This window comes from Melospiza melodia, chromosome 5 (genome assembly GCF_035770615.1).
Source record: "Melospiza melodia melodia isolate bMelMel2 chromosome 5, bMelMel2.pri, whole genome shotgun sequence".
Taxonomy (NCBI): Eukaryota; Metazoa; Chordata; class Aves; order Passeriformes; family Passerellidae; genus Melospiza; species Melospiza melodia.
Window position 1 is genome coordinate 5,492,169 of NC_086198.1, and position 26,145 is coordinate 5,518,313.

Consider the following 26,145-nt stretch of genomic DNA (forward strand, 5'->3'; position numbering starts at 1 on the left):
CAGTCTTTAAAGTTTTATAGCTTTTCCCTAAATAAAAACAAAACAGAACAAATGCTCCAAACCCAAACAAGCACAATTTGAAACTAACTACAAGGCATTTAGGTGTTATTTATTCCTAGAACATTTTAAAATAAAACAATTCATAGTTTTTCAAGCAATTTATCCTGGCAACATTTTAAAATTTTCTTCTGTTTTTAATGTCTTCTCATTTTTGTTTTGATAAGCCATACACTTCAACTGTGCGTCAATTTTAACTTTTTTTCTAATCAGGTTTTTATTAACAAACACCCCTCTGTTGACAAATTTCCCATTAGTAAAATTCAGTAAAATTTCAAGGTCAATTCCTTTAGGTAGAAGTTGAGTGAGAGGCTGAATTTTCACAGGTTTCTACCCAGTCTCCCTACAGTCAATTATCCAATGTAGCTCCCATACAGTACAAAAACCAGAATGCTTTCCTATATTTACACTGTCACCAAGATTATTCTTTTTGTGAGTAGGATGCAGGGTTACCAGTCTTCCCCAGCCTTTTTCCAAGTGAGGGAGCACAAACTGCTCCTGTTCACAACATTATTGTCATTAACTGAAGAGTTTTTAAGATGTTTTTAGAGCTATTCTTCCACATCAGTCACCTTAACAGCTCAAGCTTTCCTTCCGTATTTTTTTTCATCCTTGCTCTGTTTCAAAGCTCCAAACAGCACAAATAGATGTTCTGAATCTCCTAAGCAAGAAGTTTTATGATCAGTCTATAACAAGTGAAAAGTCATATGTAATCTGTGAAAACTCCATGGAAATCATATCAGAGATACTGGATAGAAAACTGTGGGTAACTACAAGGGGTAATGCTAGAAGTAAATATACTACTCTCTTAATAATTCCTGACAGTCTTCCAAAGCAGTTACTTAAAATATTTACTTTTATAGCAGTCATGGAAGCTATCCCATTAAATAACCTCAAAAAGACCTACTTTGTATATCTGCTGAAAAGAGAACAGACATTTCTTGCAAGTGATTAATTGCAGAAGAGTCACATACAAATTCTGCTTTGCACTTTGCTAGTAGTAGGTTTGTTCATACAGATAACAGCCCTTGCAATTTAGAACTACTGCAATGGAGTAGGAAAGACATGGGCTGCTACACAATAAACTAGCTCACTGACATTCATCAAAAAGAATATATGATATTTTCTGCTGGACAGCAAACAGCAGATCAATTGTCAGTTGTACTTTGGCAGCTGTAACCAGATTATGAGATTAGAAGGTTAATTTGCAGCTTGATTTGTCATCTGACAACCTTGTTTGTGAGTTTAATATCTTGGTCACTTCAGAATGCATTGGGCTGGAACAGGCCATAACTTCATTTACAAGCTGCTGGCATAGATACATTTTTCCTTAGCATAAACAATTTCAACACATTAAGTTATTTTATTTTTAGGCAAATAGCTACAAAACACTAATTTGCAATGTAATTTGGCCGAATGCAATCTACACTTGTAAACACTCTTGTTTTGCCTTTGACTGATACTCATTCAGATAAATAACTCAGATATTTGGGACTTTTAGTTTCTGCATAGCAGTTGTTGGAACCCTTCCAAATGTAGATCACAAACCATGTGGAACTTTTGAAACTCATTCTTCACATCACCAAGTCCCAAAAAGTACTTTATATCCAACCATTGATATGGGCATTCTAATGATCTCTGCGTGTCATATTTGGCTTCTACTTGGCTTTGAAGGAAAGGTTCAGCTGCTGTGCTTTGGACAAACTTTTGGGATTGTTTCTGCTTTCCTACAAATAGGAAGAGAAGGAGTGGAATCTTCCAAATGTATTTTACTGGGGCTGCCACAGTTATCATCTAACTTCAGCTGTTAACACTCCTCACAGCATGGTGCTTTCTTTCATTGATTTTTGGTTTTTATTTGAATTTCTGTATACTTTAAAGAAACTAATGAATAATATATTTTTATATAAAAATAGTTGCCATTTATGTTCCAACATGTAAGCTAGAAATCCACAAAAGATAGGCAAAAGTAGTGAACAAGAAAGTAATTGTCCTAAGATGGTAATTAACACATACGTAATGACTCTGAATGTTCTCATGATTCAACTACTCAGTTTTTAATGCTCGCTGTGCCAAAAGGATGAATACTTATATATTTTATTCTACCCCATCTGTTCAACAGTATGAATATTAACAACATTCTATTTATTCTATGCTACACATAAAAAATAATAATTACATTGAATTTATCACTATTCTCCAAATCACTTCTCTGAAAAATAAGCATTCCTTGATCCATTTCTGTTATGGACACCATTTCACAATTGCGAAATCAAAAAAGAAAATACTGTCAATAGACACCAGGACCAGCAAGAATATTCTACAAGATATTTCTATAGAAAAGAGTATTCTGAGCTATTTACAAATACTTTGGGATATTATTTACTCAGAAGTGTGGACAAGGTACAATGGAAAATTTAACCAATACCCTGCTTACTTAAACTCATGATTTCTCTGCTTCAGATTAAAATTCTTTCTCCCTTTTGAAACTGGATCATACTAGGCAGAATAAACATAAACCTCTGCAGAAGATTTATACAAATATTTTGCAGCTGATACACTTTTTTTTTTTTGTTTGTTTGTTTTTTTTCCATTTGTTTGGGGTTTTTTTAATAGTAGCCCTCTCTCAAGTTTGAGGGTAAGGACACCTCTGCAGTTGAAGAGGGATTATGCTAATATGGAGTTAAACTTCTTTCTGTTACTGAAGTATGACAAATACTACCAAAACTATTGCAAAAGTAAAGAATTTCTTAATAAGGCAAAATTCAAACAAAAAATTATCATATTTTTTGATGACCAGTTTTAAAACTTGAAATATTGGAATTTTTAAATTTATAATTCCTTTTTAACCTTCCTGTGTCAGAACTATCTCTATTGTAAAGCCAGCCTCCATGAGGACTGAATGGAGGTCCTTATTTCCTAACATGAAGAAGCATAGGTGAGACTTAAAGTATAATCATTATGTAGAACACAATGTAAAAGAACGTACCAGCACTGCTTTTCATCCTCAGCCTAATATTTTGCAGTCTTGTTAAAACCATTATTTTGTGGTCTACGTCAGAGCTATGAATACAACTGTCATACTTCTTTAGAGGAGGATTTGACTATGTTATTTCATAGTCTCCATTTGCAGTAGTGAAATGCCAGTATTGATTGCATTTAATGCTACAATTCAAGTGGCAAAATGAAGCTGTTTACCCTCTATCTGCAGAATTAACAGTGAAATCTATTTAAGATGAAGAATTGCCCATGTTAGGGATGCTTTATCTCATTTTTAGCTGGAATTGAAAATTCCCAGTTAAGCAGGGGTGGCATTATGAGATTTCATGGCAATAGATGTGGTGCTGAAAAAGACTGGGCCAAGGTGACACGGGGATGAACTCAAATAACAGAAATTAGTTACTAGAATCTCAGGGAGATGATAAATTATTTAATTTGTTTTGCTACAGTTAATAAAACTGTGGTCAGTTTCTACCACAGTTCATTAAAGTCTTATTTTTTCATTTACCTTGGTGACCTTCATAAAATCTTGGCCATGTAAAGGTAAGGATGTATTTCCCTGATGTCTTACTACCCATTAGAGATCCACAACTACATTCTTCTACTACAAACTAAAAAAAATATTGAGTGTAATTCTGAAATATATGGATTTTACTTGTCTATCTACCTTTTATTTATGCACTATAAAATATGCTCCCTACCATTACTTCGTAGCCCTAAATACTTTTGCAATTGCATATATGGGAGAGATGAGGTTGGTTTGAACTATAACACCAGCATCCTCGTCTGCTTCCAAATTTTGCAACCAAAATGCTGAAATAAAGTTTCATTCCAGACCATTATCAATATATGTTAAATCCACAATGATCCCACGTGTTAAACATAGTAAAGAGAAGTTAATTATCAATTGTGTCTGTTCCTGGTCTTTACAATGTCCCCTCATATGTTTTTAAATGAAAAATAAAAAAACTCTACTCACCTAATCCACCATCTGAGTACTGAACAAATGTTAAAGCTAAAGTTTCAGTTTAGGTCTACATCTAATGTGGACTTAAAATCTCCGCATTTTAAGATTCATATTTACTTCTGTTCATCAGGAGAGGAAATGCTGGAGGGTTATACAGATCTATTTGATCTGCAGGAAAAAGGAAGACACATGAAAATAGCTGATATTCTTTTTTCCTTAAGAAAACAGAACTATAGAATAAGCAGAGAAATAAATTGCCAGTGTTGTAATGATATCCCTCAGATATTAAAAAAAAAAGAAAGCTTGCAGTTGAGATTGTATTGGTTACATTTATGTGATATAAAAAAGGATTAGATTTAAGAACTTTAACAGCAAAAATAGGTAAGGACAATCTTGCTAAAGATGGAGACGAACCCTAATGCAAAGTCCCAAGAAACCAAAACAAATGGAAAATTCCATGGATTATCTTGAGTTTATTACTTTCATCCATTCATACAGCCTTCCTGTGTTTCACTTCTTATTTTTGCCTGATCTCACAATAGTTTCCAAAGCTTGCCTACAATTTCAACAAGTTATATAAATTTATAGCAGATTTAGAAATCCCAGCTGGAAGGTGACACATCAAATTTCATGTTTCTGTGCAACTTTAGAAACTTAAGAGTAACCGGTGCCTGAAGGAAAAATGTGTGACTAGCAGCACCAACAGGGCAATACAAGATTTTCCAGGTTCCACAACATCTTCACAATATCTAGCAGTTAAAGTTCAGACTGGCTAAGCATCATTTTTGAAAGCACAACAGAGTGTTCCTCAATCACAGAAGGAAGTATAAAAGGATGGATGGTTGGAATCCTCATGGAAGGATGAGGATGTCAAAAAGGAAAGGATACTCAAGACAGTCCAAAGGACAGTTCATACACAATCGTTCTCCTGTTTGAATATGTGAGAAAATAATGCAATCCGTACATGCAAAAAACACCTCAAATACTGTCAAAAAGAGTTATTAAATAAATTTAGTGGGTATTTGTGAAGATTGAATATAGCTACAGATATGCAGTTTATCTAGAATAATTACCGTGTGTCTAGAAAAACACATCAAGAATACACATAGCTGTTTACACAAACAGACATAATTATTTCAAAATATGAATGAAAATTTATTATTTCAGCTCATGAAACGCATTAAATCCAGCATCTTATTGTAGCATTTCAAAGTGAAAATTCTCACTTTACCTCTTTACATATGCTGTTAGATACAACGACTTTTAAATGCCATAATGAACCCATTCCCTCAAAATGCCTGCAATAGCACTGCCATTAAGACCAAAATAAAATTCATACATAAGACATATACATACTTATATATTAGACTTTAAGTCTTAAATCTTTAGCAACATTGAGTTAACAATAGCCCACTGCCCGTTTTAACTTTTCTAGAATTAAAACACAGACGACACTGAAAACAGCTATATTAATCTACTGGCAGATGTGTAACTATTTCCAGTTGAGTGCAATGAAGGAAACCTATACTTCATCTCTTTAAGCATTTTGAAAGTAATACATAAATCAGTTTCTGAATCCACACATAAATGTGGTTTTGATCTGTATACGTTACATCGCGTTTCTGAACAAGAGAAGTATTATTAGGCTCAGGAATTATTCTTATTTGTGCTCCATTAATTCAGGGATTTGTCTTTCCCATCTGCAGTGGTGTAAACAGTCCCATGCTATAACTGTTCCCAGGAGTGGCTCAGGAATTAATAAAATATACTGAGCTGTAAGGGACCCAGAAGGACCATCAAGTCCCACTGCTATTCAGATACCTTTAAAGCACCACGCTGACCAGTTGCCCACTGTCCCACATGGCAGTGGTGAGAGCACACCTGGAGTATCATGCCCAGTTCTGGACTCCTCAGTAGAACCAAGACCTGGACATACTGGACAGAACCCAGGGAAAGGCTGCAAATCCCTCCTCTGAGGACGGCCCAAGAAAGCTGGGACTGTTCAGCCTGAAGGCGAGGCAGGATTTTACCCGTGTGTACAAGGATCTGAAGGGAGGGTGTGGAGAAGATGGAGTCAGGCTTTTTTAGTGGTGTTCAGTGACAGGACAAGGGGCAATGGGCACAGACTGAAACACGGGAGCTTTTACCTGAACATATGGAAACACCTTCTGCTATGAGGGCAACTGGCACAGGCTGCCCAGGAAGGTTGTGGAGTCTCCACACCTGGCAATTGGCAAATACCATCTGGACCTGGGTCTGGGCAACAACCTCTAAAAGACCCTACTTGTGCAGGGGAGCTGAACCAAAAGATCTACAGAGGTTCTGTACTACCTTGACCATTCTGTGTTTCTGTTACTATTGTCTAGAAGCTACAGCTTATTGCAGGTATTGGCAGTCAAAGAAGTGATTCTCTTTACTATTGTAAAGAGACAAAATTAACCTTTTTAAAACCCTGTTAAATTTAATGCTTAATGCAATATTTTCATGCTAAAAAATTAATAACATACTGTTCTGCTAGTCTGCAAATACAGCACACTGGCATTCATTTGATAAACAGAAGGCAATGGCAAATTATACCTTTCAAAATTTCAGTTCTTTGAACGACAGGACGTTCTTTTGTGTGAAAATTTCTAGCTATGGAAGTTTTTATCAAAGAAAAGCATAATTTTCTAGAAATAAATAACAATTTAAAAAATAACCTATATTTTTAAAATATCCTACAGTCAATATAACTTCAACTCCAGTCAACCAGCCTCAAAAAGAATACAAGGGACAGTTTTCTGTCTAAGTCAGTCCTAGAAACTGCTAGTGATTACCCTAAACTGTGATTTTGACATTTTTACCCTCGGCTTACTAACACATACTTCAAGGTTGCAAAAACTAGATTAAAGTGATAGCCCACCGAGTTGCTTCAGGCTACAGTTTCAGCTGACACAAATCATCTTTCACTGGACACACTTTATGGTTTTCTAACATAAAATGATTTGTTGCAAAGGCAGTGCTTGCGTTTTACACTCATCATTAAACTCTTGTACTGGTCTACAAGTTTTAAGCAGGTACAGTAAGATTGAACTTATCCAGATAAAATGCTCTAGTTAAAATTGTGCAATCCTATCAGAGTTACTACACCTCTAAGAACAACAGTTCACCAAATCTTACTTGTTACTTTGTGTTTGGTACACTGGATTTAGAAAGTAGTTTTAATGCGTTATTGATTAAAAAAAATCTTCTTAATACAACTACATTTTAAAAGTAAGCAACATACAGAACTTTCGATAATTAGTGGTGAAATGGGTGTTGGCAGTATTAAAAAAAAAGAAAACAACCCAGACAATAAAAAGTTAATTTCTCTATACACTCAGGAGAAAATAGGCCATATAGGTTACAGTGACCATTATATATGTCTTGATGACAGAAGATTTAAATGTATTAGTTCCTTATTAAAATTGCTGTTAATTTAAAAATAGCTTTAAAATAAAAAAAAACATACACTACATCCAGAACATATTAAAATTTCATAAACCTGAAAAATACTATATTTTATATATTGGTGTGTGTCCTTTTAAGATAAAAGACAATTCAGAGACAATTATGACTATCAGCAACTAATCAGCGATTTTATTAAATTTTTAATAAAATAAAGAGTTTTAAAGAGGAAGCTAGATTTCATTCCTGAAAATGTACTGGAGCACAGTAGACCTGATTTGTCCAGCCTTTCAATAAAATACATGAAATTACTTTTTCATTAGAGATTATTGACTAACTAAACTCCAGCAGCTTCAGGGGAACCGTTTTGGATGCATCATATTCATTCTGTAATGACCTGTGTTTCCTTTTAATTTTTCTCAGACAACCTGACAGAGTTACCATGAATGATGCAAGATAATCATTCAAGCTGTCAGTGCTTTTAGGCAGACTTCCAGAGCCCATGCCATTCAAATCCTCACAGTCAATCATGGAAATTAGCTGGAGACAGTTCGTGAAAGGAAGTATTGACATCCATAGGAGCAGTAAGTAGTAAACAGTTATTGAAAAATTGTAGAAGGAAGCTAATGAAAACAAGTGCAGTCCATTTGTCTGTGCTGTTAACAAGTGGTTATATATCCTGAATTGGCTAAAATATGTTTCTTTGTGGGGAAAAAAAAATCAGCCATGTCCATCCCAGACATAATTAATGATGCGCTTGTCTGGTACCATAAAGAAGTGTACAAAAATGTTAGTAATATCTGAGAAATGCCATTAAATTTGTAAATTGACACTATCTAGAAACTGTGATTAAAAGGCACTTTAAGTTTTCCTGTTTAAAATGTTTTGTGGTTGTGAGATAAGATTTTTTTCTGTGCGTGAGTTAGTTATAAGAATAAACTTGGCATATAATAGTTTATATCCGAAGCACCCATTATTTCAGATAGATCTTCAAAACTTATTTTCAGCAGGTACATATTAGGATGAAGCTAGATTAAGTTAAGAATTTAATTATTGCAGGTCTACTAATACTGGTAAGGGATTAATGCATAATGTTGGATTTGTTAAAATGCCTTTACTTTGGAAGCAATGTATTTATTTGCATTTTAAAAACCCAAAACACAGAACAAGAAAACCAACCAAACTTCCCTCCCATCTCCCTCAAACCCAAAACGTATTACAGCTTGAAATCCAGACATTTTGACATAATAAAATATCATAAATGAACATCATAGTTTACAAACTGGTAAGATTATGAAATACAAAATAGTACCAGAACCAGTTTAATAATTATTAGGGCAGCCTGGTTGCTTTTCACAAGATATCCTATTCCTCCAAACTATTTGCCCAGTTGAATAAAAAAGAAAAAAGAGAATTAGTGAAAGAATGGTAATCACTGATGATGATGATACCCGGTAAATCAAGATGTCCTGTTTCTGCTCCCAGTGTTAACACTGACATGACTGGTGACTTTGAAGCAAAATCAATTCAGTCTATTCCACAACAGCTTTACTACCCATAAAACCAGATATAATATTGCCTAAATTCTTCCTACCAGGTTTTATTATAATATTATGCTATATACTAATTATGCTAAGTATATCCATGTTGTCATTTGCAATCAGAATGGGCAGGAAATGTTATTCATCAAAGAATATGAAAAATAAAGAGTGTGAGTGAATCATAATCGACGTGACACAAACAATGGTTTGATGAAGATTTGCAATGCTCCCAGTAATTTTTGGGGGAGCTATTTATCATTTAAAACATAATTTTAACAGATCCTCATTTGCCATCCTTCTGTAATAGAAGAACACTGTGTGTGGCAATGTTCTAATAACACCACACAGTGCCCCCTGAGATCAATATAAATACTTGAAAACCAGTGTTATCAAAATCATTTAACGATCTTTGAAATGGTTTTTAATGACATTTTAAAACTTTCCTTTGTTGTATGACCAAATCAAAGCTCTACTTTCTAAATTAAACATTTTTTAACAGTACTTACAGACTTCAATAGCTATATTACAAAGTTCTATGTTCATTTTACATAGAAGTGTGCAGTTGGGAAATCCTTTCTCTAAAAACCCAAATCCCTTCTCTTTAAAAGTTGTTTGAATATGTATGTGTGCAGAGACGTCCATAATTTATATTTTTGACACTAAGTCATTATACGACCCACTGAAAAAGCTTAATTAATTGGATAAGAAAGTGTCTGTAGATTCTCAAATTATTCTAAACATGCTTTAAATATTTTAAATTACAGTTTCCAATTAAAATTGTACATGTCATATTGTCTTATGTAATTCTATTGTTCATTTTTTGAAGATAGAGCTTCTGCTAAAAAAACTGCATTGATGTGAGCTGAGCTCAATTAGTTTCTGATGTTCTGCCAAATTGCCTCATTACCTGTCATAGTAGCACACTACCGACACTTGCAAAGCTGAAATCTTTACATACACATTAATCTCTTTCTGCAAGAAAGTCTGGTGAGTAAAAATACAAGATTTGGAATGTGATTTATGCAAATTATCAGCTACCTGATGAAAAATTTAGATTAAAGAAGGTGATAAGTAGGGATACTTTGCACTTCATTCTTTGGTATTTAGAACTCTTTCAAGCAAATGACTTGCTAAATCCCACTTAAGAGTTTTAGATGCATTGGTTGCTCAGCAAATTCATGAGTATTTTAATAGCATCCAAAACTCACAAGTGCAGAATGCCCACAGCTCCATTTGCTTTTATTCACCTTGATACCCCTTTTGATTTGAAACATCATATAGATGTGAGACATATCCTCAGCTACGGCATTGCAATCCCACAAAAAAACTTTTGAAGGCTTGACAAACCTGCAGATCCATTTAAATTTCAAAATCAAAAAGACCAGGTTGCTCTTAGGTATTTTCCCGTTCAGTATGTAGGAAACCACGGTGTTAAATGGACTGTTTGGCAGACTTAGCTTCCGTTCATTTGGGTTTGGCTGACTCATTAGAGTAAGGGCATTCCATTAGGAAAACAGCAATCAGCCTGTCTTGGCAACATGCTGCTCTGTGTAAAACATGGTGGATTTGTTGAACAATGCTGCTTAAAAGATCAGCTTTCTCAGATTCAACCATAAAATTCAATGTGCACTCCATTTTCAGAAATATTTCTTAGTTTCTGAGGATACGAACAGACAAACAAGACACTGCTGGGAATACCTCTCTTTTTATCTTAAAAGTTTGAATAAATTCAAGCTCTTTTGCAAATCTACATTTTTGCAATGAGGTGTTCCTATCACAGACCTGGTTTAAGGTATGTTTTGCAGGAATTATATAACACAGTTCTATCTTATGGAGCATGAACAGAGCGTGACTGTTCTCCTAACCTGGATGATCAGGTAACTAGATTTATAGTGTGCACATCTGAAGGCAGGGATTACATATTTTGGACATGGCAAATCAGAAAGCCTTGAATTACCTCTCTGTTCTTTTAATTCTGATCATGTACATCATGCTTTTGTATCTGTAAATTAATCTGTAAAACAAACATTAATCAAAACTTTTAGTGACTTAAAAAAAAATGGCTCCTGTATTTTGTATCTAGATTGACATAAACAAGTATCTAATAGGAAAAAGACTTGAGAAATTCTACTCTTAAGAGTTGTTGGCCAAACACTGGAATTTAAATCAAAGTCAAAACCAACAAAACCTAACCCTCAATGCAACTGAAAATATTCCCAAATTCCACATATGAAATTCTGAAATCACACACAGCAGAAAAATACTACTCCTTCCTCCATTTCCTACTACTCTAGAGAGCAAACTCCACATTCAAAATAGAGATCCATAATCTCCTAGCATAAAACCAAGGACAGGAATATGAACCAAGGCTCCAGAAACAGTGTGGATTAAATGGCTTTTTAGGCCATTTGAGAGGTCAAAATTTTTTTTGTTATTTTTTGGATTCTGTCAACAAAAGACATGACTTGCAACAGCTGTTACAGCCCCCTCTCATATTAAATGCTAACATTAAAGATAAACTGAGGGCTAATAACTTCATTTGATGCTAATGAGAAATATTGCAACATTTCTAAAGCCTCTAAATATCTTTTTCTTGAAGACAACACAGCTCAAATATAAAGAAGGAACCTATTTCCTTCAAATTCCTTTGATTTCACTTATTTTGAATAGTGGGCAAAAAGTTCTACTCTGAAAACTGGTAATACTTATTCTCTACCAATCAATGATCTGACCGTCTAATTTTTGAGGATTAGCACATGATCAAATTTTCAATTTGAAAACAAAGGGAATATATGGATATATTTTTCTTCCATTCTTAGCTAAAATTCTCAGACAGCGGTGAATATTTATGCTTCTGTTGGAGGAAGGGAGAGGTTTACTTAGTATAGCTGGAGTATGAAATAGGTTTATGTATTTTCCAGTGAAATCCATACCAATTTGAAACATTAGTGCATTTTGATACAGAGGTCACACAAGCTGTCTTGTTTATTTGTAAACTTCTGTTGATTGTTGTATTTAACTGGAAGCTTGAAAAACATCATTGTCCCAATATCCTTTTTGTCTTTTTTCCACTTAGCAGATATTAGACTCTCCCCAACCCTTGTGTTTGAGTAAAGTGACATTAGAATTGATGTCTTTAAGTGGAAAAAAAAAAAAAAAATCAAGCTCAGTATAGCACCTATCTTGTCAAATATCTTAATACTTAGAGATCAAACATAGACTAACTGTGGGAATATCATTTGTTAATTAATTGATGCTGCAAAGCCAACAAGAGGAGCACCAAGCATTGTGGATTTTATTAATGTCTGAAAAACTTACAGCTTTGTTTGTCTGTTATTTAAAAAAAATAAATTTGCTGATTGAGTGCCAGTTCAAAAAAAATAGAATTTGGCAGATTTTTACTGTAAGAAAACAACAACTTTAGTTTACAATGCTATCTATCATTTTAAAACACAATACACTTTTAGGTGATGTAAAAAAAGGTTTTGGATTTTTCCAAAATCAGCACATTTGATTTTATCATTGAAAGCGTGCATTTCTTTTTCTACATACGTACCAACCTCACATACATATTAATTTCTAACAGTCATAACTACCTGTACATTAATTAATGCATTAAACTGAAATCTCATTTTCCTAAGTCTGTGCTTTAGTTCACAGATTTATGCTCAAAATATATTTTCATCTCCATGAATACTTATCTCCAGAAAATGCATGCACCTACATGTGCTATCTAATTTGACTTCATTTTCAATAGGCCTTACGATAAATATCCAATGAAACACTCTTTCAAGAATCAAGATTGGAGTCTGGAGTTTCAGACCTCTGCCATGCACAGAAATCTGTATTTCAGGCTGGACGCCTCTGTACTGCAGGGAACTGCTGGAGCTCATATCGGCAAACGTAGAGGAACTGGTGAGGAATATGAAGGTCAAGTGCAGCCTTGGCCGCAGTGACCACCAGAGAGTGGACTTCAGAATGCTGAGAGAATGGAATGAGGTGACTAAGGATAAGGTCAAGGTGTTCTTCGTGTAATTTACTAGTAAGGTCTTCCTTAAGAAATTCAGTCCTCCTGAGAACAGTGGGAAAGTCAGGCGTAATACTCAGTCCTAGTGGAGAAGTACCAGGTCAGGGAACACTTGAACTACTGGGAACCACGAGCCAATAGAACAAAAGGTGAGCTCCAACCAGCGCTGAGAGAGCTGGGTGATGTCACTCAGATGACATTCTTTGAAAGGTGGTAGAAACTGGATGGTGTTCCTCAGGACTTCAAGTAAAACAATGCCCCTCCCATCTTGAAGAAGGACAAAATGGAGGATCCAGGAAAGTATAGACTAGTCAGCCTGAACTCAGTTCATAGAGTGGTGTTGGAAAAACATCCCTCAAAACTATCCAAACACATTTAAGGGCAAGAAGGCAACAAATCCAGGCTAGCCTGGCTTTAAGAAGGAGAAATCATGCTTGACCATCATGACAGGTTACTATAATGACATCACTGGATTGGGGGACACAGTAAATATCTTAAAGGCGGCTTCCCACACTCTTATAACAAAACATAATGGTCAAAAACAGAAACACAGGACATTCAATAGAAACATAATAAAAATCTTTTGCGCTGGAAGGTTGATCAAACAATGGAACAGGTTACTAAAAGAGGTTGTGGAGTCTCCATCCTTGGGAAAACCTACAATCTGACTGGATATGAACCTAAGCAACCTGCTCTAGTCTAGGTCTACTATGAGGAGGGAGGTTGGAGCAGTCAATCTCATGAGGCCACTTCTAACCTCAGCAGTTCTGTGATGTTTTGATGCTGTGAATTAGTAGTAAATCTCATCAAATGAGGAAATCTCATGTGTCTCATTAAAAGCACAGTACATGTCATGCCTGAATCATGGTGGATATTATAACGGCCTTACAACTGCATGGGTTAAAACACCACTGAAGAAAATTATACATATAATTATATATATAAGAGAATTATTGTATTTATAAAGACATTTAGCTCTGTCAAAAACCCCCTGTTTTGTAAATACACTGAAAATAATTTTGAAACACTTTTAGAAAAAAGCACATTGTTTAAAATTTAAAATTATACTACTATTAGAAGTTCCATTAATGGTATTGAAAAATAAAACTTGAAAATTGTTATTTTACTTTTCAAATATAGAAGAAATTAACCAGAAATTTAGAAAGAAAAGCAAAAAAACCCCACAAGAAATCTGAGTGAGAAATTATTATTTAAAAATCCCCAGATATATAGAATTCACAGGTCTGTTAATGAACTTTTAAAGTAGGAATATAGTTTCAGATGGAAGAAGCATTAACCTTTGATATTAGATATCATATCTGTCCAAAAGAATGAAGTAATGTCGAGTTCAAACACAAAAATCAATTAAGATGCCCAAAAAATTATGTGTTCCAAAGTTACAATATTTCAGTTGGTATTTGTCTTATACTGAAATCTTTGTCTCATTCAAAGAAAATAAGATTGTATAAAATAAATAAATTTGCTTCACACCTTCAATCTGGTTTTCATGTTGTCAAGAAAAGTAAACATTGATCACTTTCTGTGTGTCTGAAAAATTTTCCAGAGTTTTTGATTTTAGTAAGGATAAAAATACAACTTACTCATCCTGGCCTCACTACAGCCTATACAGAATATCTGTAACCATCAAGAGGCCTGAAATCATATCCTTGCTGCCCTACCTTTTAAGTTGTCACTGGGCAGACACAGGGTGAGTAGGGTCATTGAGAATCTGTAATTGCATTTACAACCTCTGCAAGAAGGAGAGATTGTGAATATAAACCTTGTGCCCCAAGACAACAAGAGAATGAGGAGCATTATGGTAATGAGGTATAAATTCAGGCTTTTTCTATCAGCTTCTGGTCTCTGAACTGTGGTAATTGAACAAGTTTTTAAGTCAAATATTCTGGGTGAATTCCAGATCCTTTGTTTCTTTAAAGTATTAAACAATCCTCTTAGCTTTAGATAATAAATTTCTATTCGCTTCATGTCCTCAGTCACTGAAAAATACTTTTGAGAAGGATTAGGTGATAAACCCCATTGTATTCAATGGTGTAATGATGCTACATAACATAATATTATTTTACATCCAAAGAGAATAAATCTTTGCCATGCACTATGAGGAAGGAAGTGATTTCAAATATAGTTCACCATAATTTCTTGTTACACTATAAAAGAGGCAGTGTAAAGGAATTAGTAGTCATTGTGATATACTAGGGACTACTGAATACAAAGAATATGAAGCTAAATGGACAGTTATTGAATTTGATACTGGTCAGGGAATTCTCCATTTTAGAACAATATAGAAAGTACATTTATGCTTTCCACTCCCTTCCAGGGCACTGGATAGCTAAAACAGTGGTGCTCTTTTTTCCCCCTACCTTTATTTTCAACGGCATTATAGTGATTTTCTGGAACAAACAACAGCAAATCAGAAGTCACCAAACTGAGGGAGGCATCCTCATCTGTATGTAGGTTCCTTATAGGTATGTCATAATTTTAAAGCATAATATTAACTCAACATGACCCTTCAAAGGGCAGGAAATATTGCAGTAGGTCACGAATTTAAAGCAAGACCAGGAAGACATTTTCTTCATGTAGATACTCACTACTTGTACAAATATATGTCTGCAGAAAAAGCAAAACCATTAGCAAAGAAAGTAAATCCCAAGGTCAAGCAAGAATTCAACAGAGCATTCAAAATATTTGGTGGTAACTCTGTGTTGAAAAATCTCAACTCAGTTTTCAATCAAATCCTAAGTTTTCCTCTGTTTAATGCTATGGCTCTTCAAACACATCATTCCAAAGCAATTTTGAATTCTATGACACTGAAGAGACTGGGGTTTCAGATCAGTAATGTGTTGGGAAAGACCAGGAAACAACTGTCTCTTTCCTGAATTACTATAAAAATCCTTTTAAAGACTTTTAATAGACATGTACTTCTGAAGTGATGTCATTGTTTAATTTAAGGGAAGGGCAGAAAGAAAACAGCAAGAGCATGATTGTTTAGGCTGATCTTGAGGGCACCTAAATAGCCAGAGCAAATTCTTGGCCCTTGTTTCATCTTCAGGACTTTCAAAATGCATTCCAACTCTTTTAAAGATTTTCAAAAATGCTACACTTCAGGGTTGGTTATGAATCATTTTGTATGATGCTTTATATTGAGAAATGAGTTACACCCTGCATCTTTTTTCAAAGATTCTGCAACAGATAATTTGTCAGAAAATTCTGGCAAAAGACAGTTGAGAAACAGATCTGTGCTAAAGATGATGGTGGGAAATGACGCTGATAAACACTCATGACCTACAGTAGTTTGATAAACGTCAGAGAACCAACATTCTACAATGAATTGTAAGAAGTTTACTTTTTAAAAATTCACACTAACCAAAGAGGTGTTTTCTATATCACTTCCATTATGTACACATCATACTTTAAAACATTTTTAGACAGCATTCAGTTGTAGATATTCTTTTCTACAGTTGAACAGTCAAAGTGTTAAAATTGCCATAACTAGAGCAAAGAAAACATTTTCTCATCATAAGTAGCTGAAATTCCAGTGTAATTGAACTGAGGTCCATTAAAGGATATTAGACCTGAATGGTGAGAAGGAACGAAAACAAAGGAAAGAATACATGAAAAAAACCCCTATCTACTGACCTGATCAGAAATAAAATGTAATGAAACTTGAGAAAAATATAATTGATTCCTTTTTGATTCCTGAATCCAAAAATGAGTTGTCTGTTGCTGTGTTACAATGCAATTCTCTTTTTCTTCCAGACTTTCAATGTAAAGCCAGGAACAGTAAATACTGCTTCCCTTTTAGAAAATAGTATAATCCTAAAAATTATGATCCATTTAATGTTCAGAAGCAATTGGCTGCCTGAATAATAATTACAGCTCAGACCAGTATGCTATGTTCCTCTTCCATATCACAACATGGCTGCTATTGTTAGTAGAACACATTTAGTAACCTTCACTCATTTCATCAGGAGATGCTAACTGCTTAACACTTCTAAATTAAAGTGCAGTTATTCTGGCATGCGAACCAAAATCTAGGAATTTTGGCTTAAGCACCCTTTATTAAAAGGAACAAAGGAATTCTGCACAATGCAAACACCATTGTTCATTTAGCATAGTGCAAAAACAAGTGCACTTGTATAATAAACTGCCACATACTTTTAACTGGAAATATTATACCTTGGTTAATCCAGAATTTAAATGCCTTGTGATGCCATGGGTTTTCCAAATGAGTAGGACCTATTTGATTTAGCTTTTGCTTCACTGTGCACAATTATGTTGTGTGATGCCCCGTGTTACAAATGTTTCATAACAGTGCTATCAAGAACTTTTTCTTCACAGAGCTGCCCTATGGCCTTTCATTAAAATGGCTTGAGGAATGCAGACACAGGATGACAGCAGAAGCCTTGAAATAAAGGCACTGATTGAAAACAGGAGTTTACAGACAACTGCAGTCAACTTCTGGTTATGAGGGAAAATTAAACTTTCAAGGATAACAAGCAGACAAACATCAAGAACCCAAGTATGTATATTACAGCACATACATACAGTGACTGAGAGCATGCTAAAAAAAAAAAACAAACAAAAAACCAACAATGTCCCCAAAGTGACACTGAAGAGAAAAAACAACCATATTCATGAACATCAAAATTCCTTGAGGGGAGGAACCTCCCCTCTATGAAAACCAGCCTTCTCCAGCTGGAAGACTTGAATGGTGATAACCCATGCTAATCTTTACCTCTAAGGCAGAAGCCACCAGCCCCAGGAGCCAGGGTGGCCTGGATGGGTGAACACAGCACCAGGAAAAGAGGTAGATGCTAGAAAGAGCTTTTTAGTCTTAAGCAAATCTAATTCAAAACAAAAGCATTCCTATTACAAATGGACTACCAAAGGCTTTGAAAACAAATTTTAAGACTTGAACAGATAGTAAATTCTCTGTTTTGCACAGCTGGTGCGCTCCTTTGGCCTCACATAAACTGCAACAGGTTAAGTACAGGAGTCTGATGGAGAACTCACACAGCCTCGTCTTGGGAGACAGCCAACTGGTTGTCAGAAAAAAAAAAAATAAGAAAATAACTATCAGCTTGTGAACAAAGTCTCTGTACAGAAGACAGAAAACAACTCCTAACAGAGAAGATATGTCAGCTGTGAGAGGCTCATACTTTTCAAGTTGAAGAGGAAGATCATAATAGAAATATAACTGCAGCAAAATCTGAACAAAACCAATTACATAAAAAGGAGGTGAATATGTCTGTACTATTTACAGACCACTGGAAGAAAGTGATCTTTAAGGTCTGCATGTAATACATATGATATAATCAGATTATACCAGTGAAAATGGAATTTTATTAAGAAAAATAGAAAGCTAGCAGGGTATGAAGAATATAGGGTGAAAATTTAAATACCAGGATTACAACAATTTTGACGCTATGTACACATTTCCTGTTAGTTACCACAAGGAAGCACCACGCAATGCAACTCCAGAAAGCAGTTCTTGGTAAACAAATTATAAAGAAATTTGAAATTTAATAGATATTGTGATGACTAAATCTCAAACTGCAATATTGATTAAAAGCAATGAGCCTGGGATACCAGGAAGTAAAAAAGACTACTTCAGAAGCTACAATGACTGCAAGTACCATTTGGCCTGTATCACTTACAGAATTAGACTCACAGGAAGGGGGAGGGTGGGCAAGAGGATAATGACTGACTAACCCTCATATTTAGGTGATACTTTGAGAATTTAAATCCCACCCTAAGTCTGAAATAAGGAAATCCCTTCGGTTTTGCTTTGCTTTTTATTTCATGTTTAGTTATGCATTATGGCTCCATTTCTTCTTGACAGACACCCTTGACAGCTTACATAGTGTGCTGAGCTGTTTCTACAACCACCAGTGAAGCAGAGATGCACTGCCTCTGAAACAGACACCTGACTCTGAAAATAGGATCTCCAGATATTAACAACAAGAGAGGGGGAAAAGCAAGTTTGTTTTCAGCTTTAATTTGTTTTGCTCAGTTGAAATGTGATAGAATGAATAAGAAAAGATAGCATAAGAATGAAATGTCAAAACCCTGTAAACCAAAATATCGCAGGCATGCATTATTAATCTTGTTTGGTTTACCAATTCAAATCTGGGGTGGCAAGCAAGAATCCTCTTCTGCAAATAGAAGTTAAAGAAATAAACTGGAAAATGTAGAGGTTTTGAAATGCATAAACATTACAGTTGCTTCATTACCTGTGCTATTAAATAGTGTCTAATCACACAATAGCCTTGCTTTGACAATAACAATTCTTATCTCAATTTTAAGAGTGGCAGGAGTAAACTTTTTCAGTTGGGTATTTTATTCTAATCTCCTTAAATCACTTGGACTGGATCACAGCACTTTGCAATATTAATATTTCTTTTTTGCTTTTACCAGGTAGAATAATGCAATATCTTTAAATGAGTGCAGAGTTCAACTGTTAAATTATGTAGCATAAAATAAGCATAGCTTGTAATTTATCTCTGACATATTGTGTTCTTAGGTTCCCGACAGCTACAGTCCACAAATTGTGTATCAGTTTGAAATACAATACACTCATTTGCTCAAGCCTTTTCTATAAATTAGTATATAGCCTCTTAAAAATGGTGTACCAGAAAGGTGAACTGTGAAATAACAGAATGCTCCAAGACAGACATGTAATGTGAAACTCAAATTAGCAGAGCATGTCAAAGAGAAACACTCATAGTACAAGATAAAGAACAGCCAAAGGAGATATCCTGTAAAGAAAAATTAATTTGAAATCTTGTACCTTGAGCTGGGAAGGATTGAAGATGTGGGAAAGGGGTTAGAAAGGAAAGCAGTTAGGGTACAATTCAACTGGTAGAGTCTAGAGATTTTCTGTCTGAGTTTTGTGCTTCAGTGGCATTCAGACGAATCATAGAATCATTTAGGTTGGAAACCACAAAACTAGCATTGCCAAGCCATCGCTAAACCATGACCCCAAGTGTCACACCTACATATCTTTAAAATACTTTTGGGGATGGTGAACTAACCACTTCCCTGGGCAGCCTGTGCCAGAGCCTGACTGTGGAGAGTTTAGTTCAAGCATGGCTTAAAGAAAAAGGCCATGAAGCCATACAATTGAGAGAAAAGTAAAAGGTAGTTGTGAAGCAGTTCCAAAAGCAGTTCCCAGCCTGATTTCTATAAACAATTAGACTCTCTCAGGCATCACTTTATAAACAATAAGGTTCTCAGGCACTCTTCCCATAACAAGCGAAACACCCTCTCTGGGAAAAGATGGCACCCTGGGAACAGATGTGGAAGTTTTGGGAACCTTTCATATCACAGTGGGAACACTGGTTTTGTTTTGTTTAAACAATTAACGGTATTGTAAAACAAAAGGAGTGGTTAGAGTTTTCTCTGTTAGCCTATCATGAACCTGGATTTTGGAATATGCATGAAGTTCGTTAGCACTGTTATTTAAAGTGACTGATCGATCAATAAACCTGAGTTTGATGCATTAAAGGATGGTCGTTCTCCCTTCATCTCAACACCTGACCCCTGTTTCCATGTAAAAAAAACCAAAAGGGCCAGGAGATTTAGGCACTCTTTTTTTTTCTAGACTATACAGCAGCTCCCAAACGAGTTTGCTCCATAAGAGTTGCTGGAACTCAGGTGCATGACCAAATTCAGACATGACTACATGAAAATGCACGCATCCTGAATCCCAAAGATAGGAGGGATGGAGGTAAGAACTAAAACAGATTAAAGAAGCAAAACCCCAAGCAGAGAAGATCAGTAATGTATTACTGCTTACTGCCAGAAACTGCTACTTTTTTCTCCCAATGCATTGTAGAAATTTAAATTTTAATCTGTCAACTGGCATGCCAAATGCCAACAAGAAAAACCAGAGTAGATTCCAGTCTTTTCTTACTTTTGGGCAAGTGAGGTTAGCAGGAGAATTTCTAAAGTAAATTCCTGCTCCTGAGTAGAGGATTTATATAAATCCAGCTAATGAGACTAAGTTTTCAGAAGCAGCAGTTATATTAAAAAAAAAAAAAAAAAAAAAAAACGCAAACCAAAAACCCAAATTCCCTCAAATAGAAAAAGTAGCAGAAGCTTTGGGATTTATTACTATTTTATAAAATTCCAAAAGAAGTAGTAATTTTCCTACTAAGATGCCTTAGTTAATAGAAAATGAGTGAGAAAACATTTGTTAATTTAATACATGTCTCAGAGTTATGATGCTAGACTGTGAAAGTTCAGAAAGCAAAAGCAAAAAATCCTGAATTACTTCTTCTCTCTGAAGAGTCAGGATAAAACCATTTAACTGCACATATTTTAGACTGATGACACTGAATCAAATAGTGTCTGCATATAAAGATACCACAAATAGAAAGTAATTGATTTTTTTGTAAATCTATTTTTTCTTTAAATAGGATTGAGTGTCCAAGAACAGGCCAAGGGAAGTTCACTTATCTAATCAGTGAGTATTTATGTAATTTAGTATATATTTCATGTAAATTACATATTGAATCCATATGCATGAAAATAGACCTGAACTCTAATTCTATCTCCAAATTTAACCACTGAGCCCAAACCACCTCCGTTTACTGTGCCTGGAATTTTGATTCAACTGGACAGAAAGAAATTTGTGTTCCCTGGTATAACTCTCTACTAATGAGGATGACTCACTAGATGAAAGGTAAGAATTTCTGTTTGCATGGAAAACTTGCCAGGGTCCTGTTATAGTCAGTCACAGGATTCTGGAGTACAGTAAGTAGAATGCATATTAATTGTGTCCTCCAGGGACAGATCTCCTATTACATTTTTAAACAGGTAACCTCAGTTCCATATCCTAAGAAATTAAACAAGAACAAGGTTTAGTCACCAGAAATAGCATTAATCCTAAACCATGAGAGGATCAGAAATCCTGTCACTTTACTATCATTTTCACCATACCTTAGGATTTCATAATGATTAATTACAGGTTAATGCCTGCTCCATAGATTCTTGACTGTGGATCTCACTCAGAGGGGCATAACTCTTTTTGTGCTCTATGTAGGCAATGAAGGTGTCTAAGGATGGTTCTGAGTATTAGCACTTGCAATGTCTAAGTGTATTTATGGATCCTGCCTGAAATAATTTTGTCTGCTGAGTGATGTCATCTCCTAAATTGCATTGATTTTTCTTGAAACTAGTCTTCCAAGTCATTTCAGTCCTTTGAAAACCACTATATAAGTCTTTCAAGAGATTCTACTGACCCTCATCTCTTTTTCACCACAACAACTATTTCTGTCTTAAAGAGAAGTAGTCACATAGATGAAAATGCTACTAGTGGCAACTGTATTTTTTCTCCTAATAGAAACACACCTGCTTGACAAGTGACATTTTAAACTAAACTCATGATACATGCTTGAATTCAAAATTCTTCCTAACGCATAGGCAAAATAATCTCAACTGAAATGCTCTGGTACTTAATATATCTCCTCTAAGGAGAAAAAAAACAAGGCAATAAGCCATGCAATAAATATATATTTAGCATATATACTCTTAAGGCACTTCCATCACATTTTACCATGAAGAGCAATATTTAAAGTGCTCAATATAGACAGGATTGGCCCAAAACTGAATACACACAATTGCCCAACTGTGTTAGAGAAACAGGATTGAAAACAGCACTTTTTCCTCTTGATTTTTTACTGAAATTCAGAAAAAAAACCTCAACTAGTATTTTTTAAGAGGTAAAAAAAATCTCTCCCAAATTGTGCTACTAGCAGCATTGATATAATAATGGAATTCAGAAGGATAGAAAGCAATCTTCTTTGGAAATAATTGTCCTCAGGATTCAACTAGCACCCCTGAAGTAAATCACTGCAATGAGAGGTACTCATTTTGCTTTAAATTACCTCTAAAACTTTACATGCTCCAGAATTACAGAAGGGGGGAACTCAGACTGCTATAACCACCTGTACAAGGTACAGTATGCCCATCCTTGCATTCCACACACTCATGACATAATATGCAAAAATCAAGTTGATACTTGCCCTTTCCTGTCACTGTTGTGGGATTGTAGTCCTCCTGTCAATATAAATCGTCCTCAAGAAAGAGCACAAGATTCTGTTTAACTCTCTTTTAAGCATCTCATGTCAGGCTTGAAAGGCTGGATTCCTTTTATCTCTTGTCCTCATTTCCCATCATGTACATGTCATGCACACGTGTTCACAGTATTTGTGTAGGGAAATATATAGATATGTGCCAAAGCTTAACTGGATAGAATAAACTACTTTGCACCTGGAGACTTCATAGAAGCACTAAAGTGCATCCTAAAACAAACCTCATACTTGGGAAATAATAATATGCACAAATTAAAATCATGCATTAGTTAAACAGAGTAGCACGAATTGATGGCCATTGTTCCATTCCAATTAGAATAATTTATAATATACAGTACATCCTGTCAGGTACAATGTGCTGACATCTTTACATGAAAGGACAGAAAGACTAATACACAACAATAAACTCCCAGGACAGCATCAATTAACACTGCCAGACTAAGCAGTTCTTCTTACTTATCTTACTAGCGTGGCTTATTTAATAAACAAAACAAGACTTCTCAAGAGGATTGTAATGTCATTAGTTCTATTCTTCCTTTAACCTCCTATGCTGAATAGGGCTTTTTTTTCCTCACAGTTAGATGTACCTGTCAGAAATGTGACATGTACTTTCCCATCCTGATACTTTATGTCCTTCAATGATGATTGTCCTAGGCACTCTCAGTGGCATTCAAATAGGACCTTGGAGTATAGCACCCTCTCTTTCTTCTCCTTTGTACTTTTTCTTAGCACACTTTTTTAAACTCTTCTATATTTTTTCACCTCTAACATTCTTTTTTTCCTATTTTTTCTGAAACATTTACACTCAGCCAATACCATTTCAATCTTGGCATGATCAAAGTCTATCAAAGGTACTTTGGAAAGTAACAAACTACCTCATCAATTTTATTTTGTATAAAGACAAGACCTGAAAAGAAAAATAAAAAATGGAACCAACTTGGCAAAACATCTGCACACACAAAAAACATCAGCTATTTTATGATATGATTTCCTTCATAATTTTCCAAGTAGAATAGATTACTCAAAATTTTGAGGTTTTGGATGAATCTCAGCATTACAGGTGTATTTGAAGAATAAAAGAGAGGGCTAGGTAGCCAACTGAGGCATAAGGAAAGTGGCTTCCTATATCCCACAATGCCCTGGGATTTCAGTCAAGAAAAAAAATGTAAAAGGTTCTTTGAAAGAAAGTTTAAAAATAAAAAGGAAAAAAAAAAAAAAAAGTTGAGCAAGACCAAAGCCAAAATATTGAAAAGCTGAATATTTCAGGAATTCTTCTGGGATGTAAAGACCACTCTTGAAGTCCTTGGTCAATCTGGGAATACAGCATTTTCTGAAATGAGCCTTTGACTCTTTTGTCTCAGCTTAGATACTCTACCTACATGCTTTTGCCCCATAAAAGTCCACAGCTCAGATGATATCTGGCACAATCCCCAAAAACTTGTGGAACTTTCTCAGAACCTCTCCATTAATATCTGTTATTAATCAGCTGTGTTTTGGAAAGACAAACAAGTTATGGGACATATTTTTAAGGCAGGGTAGAAAAGTATGGCTACATATTAATTGATATATGATCTCTTATCCTGTCAGTGTATGCATTAAAGCATATGCATAAATGACGGGTGACAGGTTCTTTAAATACCTAGTGTTTTAAAATAAAGTCGGCACAGAGATGACTGGAACAATAATTACTGTTCTCTCTGTTTAGCAAATCAAAATTTAGGGCAGACCACAATGTCCTTGTCATCCTCTCTAACTTGATGACTTAGAAATAATAATTTTAGTGAAAACTTGTCTTCTGTCACCTGTGTCCTTGAGAGATAAGAATATTTTCTGTAAGAGTGGACAGAAGGGTTTAAAATTCAACTATTTGTTGCAGGGAATGTCGCTGAAGAACAATGAAGTACCACAAATAGAATCTGAACACAATATGACACTGAATTATTCCCCACAACTGAATGCAAACCAAATGTATTCTAAATCGAAAGAGCTCCCAAAATTAATTACATCTCTGAAACTAAACTCTATTTTGTATTTCTTAGAGGAATGAAAGAAAGTTGTATCAAGTAAAAAGTTTTCAAAAATTGAAGATAGAAAGCTTTCATATTGACAAAAAAAGAATCCTTACCATGTCTAATTTTCTAGTATCTTAACAGTATTCTTTTAACCTTGCACAAGGAAAAATATGGTAAAATTTTTATAAGCTTTTAATATTTTATTTTCACACTAATCCTTTTTGTTTCTGCCGTTATGAAATTAATTAAACTTATCCTTTTAATGAAGAGTAACAAGAAAAATTTTCTTTTATAAGAGTTTCACAAACAGGAAGTCTATGTCAATTAATGCCATCTGCAATTCTTTATCAGCCAGACAGTGAAAAAGCCATTTTCTTTTCTGATAAACCAGAAGAAAGGATCATATGAAGGATTTTTGAAGAGGTCCTTACCTTTGAAGTCTCTTGCAGTTTCTTTTGCTAGTCTGTGGAAACGGGGTATTTACCTGTTCAAAGAAGATAAGGTATCATTAGTGATATCTCAGAATACATGCCATAAGTAAACCACATTCATCAGTTAGTTAAATATATATGGATTAATCTTAATTAGATTCCCCTCTGTGTATTTCTCTGATTCTCATCAAGGAAGCTGCAGGGTTCATGAAACACGATGTGCTCTGAGAAATGCAAAAGGTTAAAAGAAATTATCTCAATGTGATTCGAGTAGCTTTTAAGTGCTGACCTCCCACTTATTTTTGCATTTATGGGCAAAACAACTTTATTAGTCTAAGCATATTTCAGTACTTGTTTTAAGGGCTAGCAACAGAATTCTCAACAATATCTGAAATCCCAGTGACTACGCTTACAGAGAATTTTGTAGTCTAGCATTTTCTTCTATCTCTTTCCTTTCCTCTTCACCTTCTCTCTCTTGTCTAGCACCTCTGGTTTAAGTTCTGATGGATCAAGGCCATTTTTTATTTCTCCAATTCAATCTTGTCTTGCACAACAGTATTCTGACTCAG

General features: G+C 34.9%; 1 protein-coding gene across 14 annotated transcripts in view; it reads right to left on the reverse strand.

Annotated features, from left to right (window-relative positions):
• TENM3 (teneurin transmembrane protein 3) overlaps positions 1 to 26,145 on the reverse strand; it is a 1,293,822-nt gene that overhangs the window by 1,086,510 nt on the left and 181,167 nt on the right. For all 14 annotated transcript variants that reach the window (XM_063156143.1, XM_063156142.1, XM_063156144.1 and 11 more), the window contains exon 3: positions 25,577 to 25,629. The gene's annotated coding sequence lies outside the window, so the exon portion shown is untranslated. The remainder of the gene's footprint in view (positions 1 to 25,576; positions 25,630 to 26,145) is intronic.